The sequence below is a fragment of the Astyanax mexicanus genome, chromosome 16 (assembly GCF_023375975.1).
Source record: "Astyanax mexicanus isolate ESR-SI-001 chromosome 16, AstMex3_surface, whole genome shotgun sequence".
Lineage (NCBI taxonomy): Eukaryota > Metazoa > Chordata > Actinopteri > Characiformes > Acestrorhamphidae > Astyanax > Astyanax mexicanus.
Genome location: NC_064423.1, coordinates 6784477 through 6791280, shown reverse-complemented (window position 1 = coordinate 6791280; position 6804 = coordinate 6784477). Strand labels below are relative to the sequence as shown.

Here is a 6804-nt window from a genome sequence, read left to right as displayed (position 1 = left end):
AACGGCGAGCGCGGTGAACGAACGCGGCTGAGGAATATTAAAGCGCCGCGCACAGGAATGCACAATGAGCTCCGGCGCTAACGTCCAATTCCTCCTGCTGCCCCTGCTCAAGTTCATCTCCGTCTCTCACCACGCTCGCTATTGGTCCACTCAGAGGAGGGACAGCGGGGGCAACAACACCCCCACCCCTCTGATGCCCCAATGAATGAAAAAAAGGTTTCTAATGTGGCAAAAACAGAAACAAATGCACTAATAGCTGCCCTTCTTGCCCTGTAAATTAAGAAATATCTGATAATGTGTACTAATAAGTGCGTCAAGGGGGAAAAGGGGCAACCATTGTCCAAATTTTTGAAAAAGCATTGCCAAAATGCCCTCTTAAGTGGCAAAAGTGCCCTATTGTCTGCCCTTGTGGCAAAAAAAGTGATTGGGGGGGGGGTCTTGATTGAGCCAATATATCCCCAGTACCCCCATGGTTAAGAAAGCAACTCAAAAAAGAGACAAAGTGCTGTAAAATGGCCAATTTCTTGCAAAACATGATCATATGCCCTTTAAATCCAATGCCCATCTATCAGTGCCTTTCTGCACTGGCAGACAACAAGGGAAGTAAATACCCCACCTGGTGCCCCATGGTTGAGAAAGCATTGTATAAGTGTGCCTTTTAGAGTGTCAAAAAAGAGACAAAGTTCCACATTGTCTGTCTGCCCTTCTTGCCCTCTGAATCAAGAGATATAATGTGTCCTAATAAGTGCCCATCTATAGATGCCATTCTGCAAGGGGGACAGAGAGTCAACCAGTGTCCCAATGGTTGAGAAAGCATTGTATATGTGTGTCCTCTAGAGTGGCAAAATGGGGATGGGGAGGGGCAAAGGGGCAACAACACTAAAATGCCCTCATGGTTGAAAAAGCATTGTAATAAGTGCACTCTAGAGTAGCAAAAAAAGAGAAAGTGCCCTCTTAGCTGCCCTTCTTGTGGTGAAACTATCATCCAATGCTTAGTGTGCCAATCATGAGGTGCCCTCTTAGTCTTAGTCAGTGCCCATTAATGGGTGCATGGATGAAAAAAGCATTGCAAAAGTGCCCTCTAGAGTGGCAAAGTGCCCTACCCATTAGATTGCTCCTTCTTATAAAAGTAACACTGCATTTCAGAAAAAGTCCTGAAGGATAATTGACAGCAATCTGCTTGTGACCTCAAGCTGATAGAAACTTGGGTTCTGCAGCAGGACAATGACCCAAAACACTGGCTGACTGGCTGAAGAAACTCTAGTACTTTAGGACTACTCCGCCCCAGTTTTAAGTCTTTTGCAGACTTCAACAGGTTTTCTTCCAGGATCATCCTGTATTTATCTCCATCCGTCTTCCCATGAACTCTGACCAGCTTCCCTGTCCCTGGTGAAGAGAAGCAGACCCAGAGCATGATGCTGCCATGCTCCCACCACCATGTTTTACAGAGGGGATGGTGTGTTCATCTGCATCTGACCTGCAACTACAGGAAACGTTTGGTTGAGGTTTTTTGCTGCCAAAGGAGGATCAACCAGTTATTAAATTCAAAGCTTCACATACTTTGTCCACCCTGCACTGTGAATGATAACATGTTGTATTCAATAAAACCATGCAAAGATATAATAATTTATGTGGTATTAGTTTAAGCAGACTGTGTTTGTCTATTGTTGTGACTTAGATGAAGTAGACCAGACCACACTTAATGACCAATTTATGGGGAAATCCAAGTATAATCTCAAAGGGTTCACATACTTTTTTCTTGCAACTGTATTTATGTTTGTGGTTAAATAAAAATTCAAGGGGTATAAATACCTTTGCAAGCCACTGTATATTGCAATGGGTCACTCCTTATCTTTGTCTGTAGTCTCAGACACTATCTCACGCTGGTCGCTTCATTAGAACACAGGCAGCATCAGGGTAACGCGGCGCTGTGGCGCGCCGTGCCGGGCCTCGCCGGGCCGCAGGACGGGCGGAACGGCGGTTGACAGCAGCAGATCAGCGGGGGAGGATATGATGTGCCTTTAACTGATCTCTTTGGGGTTGGAGCTTGTTTTCGCAGCAGCTCGCTCAGGCTGGAGTGCTCCCTCGAGTGCTTATTCAGCACAGGCTTCGTGATGAAAGAGATACGGGATCTGTGGAGAGCGTCTCTCTCTCTCTCTCTCTCTCTCTCTCTCTCTCTCGTTTCCACACCACGGTTTCTTCTATCATTCAGACTCTGGAAAGATGAAATATTATTTTTCATCTTATTGGTGAACCAGTTTTCTGTATATACACTTCACACTTCACACGGACTGGTGTACCTGCTGTAAAACACTCTCAGCACCACAGACTCTCAGCTCTGCAGACTGAAGACTGGAGAAAAAAAGAGAGAGAAACAGAGAGAGAAAGAGAAAAGTGTCCAGTAGAGGGCAGCGATGAGCTGGATGAGTTACGATGCCCTTCACCATCACTAACACTACTCCACCACCAGTGCTGCTGCTGCTGCTGCTCCAGCTCTAAAGTTCAGTCAGCTCTGAATCAACAGATGGAGCTTTTATGCTTTTATAGATGTTTTAAAAGGCAGGAATGGGAAAAATTAAAAAAATCACATATTTACATTGTATAGTTGCTTCATCGGCTGGGTAAACTCTATCTGTAATCTATTCATTTGTCTTATAATTACCATTATTTGTATTTATTATTGTAATAAATACAGAAAATAATATAAAGAAATAAAGCAGATTAAAATAACTAGGTATAAAGATATGACCAGAAGATCTTTATAAAAAAAACTAAATAAATAAGAAACAAAAAATAATGGAAACGTTTATATTTCAGCAGACTATATACTTACATGCAGTGTAATTCCTAAGCTACTTTTTCATTATTAAATTTTTTTTTTTTTGCATTGCAGATTAAAACTCATTCAAACTTAAAAAAAAAACATCTTTATTTGTTTTAGTAAACACACAAAAATGTGTTAAACAAACCAGAATATGTTTCATATTTTAGATTCTTCAGAAAGTGGCTCCTCTTGTTTAGATGATCAGTTTTGAACATCTCTGCTGGATTTTCTCAGTCAGTTTTATGAGGTAGAGTCACCTGGAATTCAGGCTTTCAGTTAACAGCTGTGCTGAACTCGTCAAGAGTTAATTACTTGAATTCCTTGCCTCTTAATGCATTCTAATCCATTTTACGGGAAGAAATTCTCAACCAATTAAAGAAAAAAAAGATTTTAAGTACTTTGAAAGCATCCTCAAGAGCAGTTGCCCCTAAAGACTATCAAAAACTGATAATGATGAAACTGGCACTCATCAGGACGGCACCAGGAAAGGAAGAGCGAGAGTTTCCTCTGTTACCAGCCTCAGAAACTGCTAAAAAGTAAAAACAGCTCCCCAGATAAGAGCACCTAAATGCTTTTTCACAGAGTTACTACATGATTCCTTATGTGTTCCTTCATAGTCTGATAAATCACTTCACTATTCATTTAATATGTAAGGAAGAAAAAAATAATAATGAGAAGGTGTTTCCTATCTTTTAATCAGTTTTGATTTGGTACATAAACAAATAAACAAACTAATGACATTAAATGATAAACAGTGAAAGGCTATTGCTGCATCCTATTGCATATAGATTAAATGCATGAAGTTATCTAACATGTAACTGCAAGGCTGCTGATCCAGGATAAAAATATACTTATAGGTGTAAACACTTTTTTATATTGAAAGTTAGAAGTCAGCACACTATGGAGCTTTCTCAAAATAGTGAAACACTCTTAAACCAGCTGTAATGAGCTAATGTTACCCATAGGCTGAAAGCTGGCATTAGTCAGCTAATGCTAAGTTACTTGTTGAACTAGCAGCAGTTAATACAGCGGGTAATTCCATTTACTGGTAAAAACCTTACATTTTTACTGTATCCTACCTTTACAAGTTGGGTAAATACTGTACTGCATGAAACTGTAAGTAATATCCAATATATTTTGGAAATATATTTTTTATATAAGGAGATGGGCTTGAAAATAAACTGATTTATTTGTGTACATTGTGCGTGTAATTTTTTATTGCTTGTATTTTTTTTTCTTTATTCAATGTATTTTCTACATTGTAGATTAATATTAAAGACATGAAAACAGTTAAGGGACACATATGTAATTACATAGCAAACAGTACAAACAAAAAGTGTTCATCCTCCACATTAATCCGCTGATCTAAACCTGATGAACTGAGATGGTGATTTGAGGTGATTTAATTGGGATGAGCTGGAGCTTCACAGCGTGAAGGAAAAGGAGCAACTATTGTTCAGCACCTCCAGAAACTCCTTCCTTCAAGACGCTGAGAAAACTATTCCACGTGACTCTCCCTCATGAAGATACTGAGATTAAAATCTCACCAAGAGTCTGCTGATCTGAACCTTAAAGATACATGTGATACTTCTACTAAGAATCTAAAGTAAAAAACAGATTCTGGTTTGTTTAACACTTTTTGTAAAGAATTATTTAGTATTAAATATACAATGTTAAAAATTCATAAAAAAAAGAAAACATAATATCCAAACTTTTAATGGGTATGTATATATTCTGTTCTTATGGTTTATATACAGTTCTGAAAAAAAAATAATAATAGTAAGAGACCATGATGAGTTTTTCTTTTCTTTTTTTCAAATTGAAAACCTCTGGAATATAATCAAGAGGAAGATGGATGATCACAAGCCATCAAACCACCAAACTGAACTGCTTGAATGTTTGCACCAGGAGTAAATCAGCATAAAGTTATCCAAAAGCAGTGTGTAAGACTGGTGGAGGAAAACATGATGCCAAGATGTATGAAAACTGTGATTAAAATCCAGGGTTATTCCACCAAATCATGATTTCTGAACTCTTAAAACTTTATGAATATGAACTTTTTTTCATTTTCTTTGCATTATTTGAGGTCTGAAAGCTCTGCACCGTTTTGGTTATTTCAGTTATTTCTCATTTTCTGCAAATAAATGCTCTAAATGTAATTTTTTTTTGGAATTTGGGAAAAATTCCAACAGGTCTGAAGCGTAATCAGAGAAACTAATTTAGAAACTGAAATTTTCTCTTATTTTTTTTCCAGAGCTATATAATGGGTAGCAAGCTGATTAACCTGCTCTTAGTAATTATATGTGATGCAATGCATTTTTATTTATTTAATTAATTCATTCATTATTTTATTAATATAACAATTCAGTTTTGTGAAGCTTGGCTGTACTGGTTATCTAGTTAGGTCAGGTTGATGATGCTTGTAGACTAACTATATACTATTTACTATAAACACACACACATATATGTGTATATATATACCATTTATTGTCATATATGATGCAACGGTCTATCCATAGACCACCAGCAGCACTAAAAGCATTAGAAACCGTTAACTGACTGTCTGAACAACAAAGTAAAAAGTTAAACACTGCGCGCACTGTGCGCGCGCTCCGCAGCGCGGTTCTGCCCATGTAAGGACAGATGTTTGCAGATCCTCTACACACGTTTTATGAACGTGATCTCAGTAACGGAAAACGGTCCGGATTTCAAACCACGCCGCCTGTTCTCCAACGGGCTCGAGAAGCTCGCGCCCAGAGCAGGAGTATCAGATTACGCTCCTCCGGCTATACCTTTAAACGGCCGCTCGGCGGAGCGTATTGGTTTAAATCTCACAGGCCACGCCCCCGAGCCGCTCTGATTGGCTGGCGGCGGATCGGTAGCGATGTTTATTAATGCAGTATGAGAAAAGAGAGAGTTAGTCAGTGAGAGATGCGGACAGAGGGGACGGAGTGCGCATCATAACAGTGAGCGCGCGCACATACGGTCTCATCAAGAGACACTACTGTAACAAGAGAGAAGGAAGAAAGGAGGGAGTCCGTTCAGAGGACACAGGGACGGTGGACACTGTGGACACTGTTGATACTTTGTATCGGAGCGGGCGGCTGTGTCTTTCATTTTTTCCCCCGTTTTGTTGGTTTGTTTGATTTTTGTGTTGTTTGTTATTTATCTATTTAATTTATTTAATTAATTTATTATTTAACGCAGTCTCGTGCGTGCGGACGTCAACGGACCCAGTTTTTTTTTTCTTATTTGGGGTTGCTTTTGGAGAGGAAAAAGGAAGGAAGGACGGCACGTCACGCAGAGAAAGAAAGAGAGAAAAGGAGAGAGAGAGAGACAGACCACCGGGCTGGGGATGTGCCCCCCCTGCATCCGCGCGCTAGAGGACTAAAGGACTAACAGAGGACCACTCTATCCATCCATCCATTCATCCTTCTATTCATCCATTTGTTCTTCTGCGTCCATCCTCTGTGGATCTATCTGTCTATCTATATTCCGCGCGCGAGACTCTTTTCTGCGCGTGGCTCATCAAAGAGAAGGAGAGAGAGCGCGAGCGCAAAAGAGAAAGAGAGAGAGAGCACGAGCGCAAGAGAGGGAGAGAGAGAGAGGGAGAAGGAGAGTGACTCCCCGTTCCCGCTGCATGCCGCACCGAGCGGAGGCGCGTCCCCGCATTCTGATCAGCGCGGCGGCGGCAGCAGCAGCGGCGGCGGCACCGGGAAGGGCACCGCGGCTCCTGCGGCGGCTTTTCTTCGCGGGGGCACTTTACTAGCGAAACTTCCACGCGCCGTGGGGCGCGCCAAGGATGTAACCCGGCTCCTGCGCGGCTCGTTTTCTGGCGTTTGCGCTTGGACGTGTGGAACGGACGGCAGGCTGCAGGGTAAGTCCTCATCTTCATTCCTCATTCCCCCAGCGAAAAAAAAATCTAAAAAAATAAATAAACAAATAACGGGAACGGGGAATGTCACAACAGAGAGGGCACT

At 41.2% G+C, this 6804-nt stretch overlaps 1 protein-coding gene across 2 annotated transcripts in view; it reads left to right on the top strand.

Moving 5' to 3' along the window:
* The first annotated feature begins 5735 nt into the window (after positions 1-5735).
* Positions 5736-6804, top strand: part of pcdh17 (protocadherin 17) — a 128800-nt gene continuing 127731 nt past the window's right edge. For both annotated transcript variants that reach the window (XM_015606694.3, XM_007252577.3), the window contains exon 1: positions 5736-6701. The gene's annotated coding sequence lies outside the window, so the exon portion shown is untranslated. The remainder of the gene's footprint in view (positions 6702-6804) is intronic.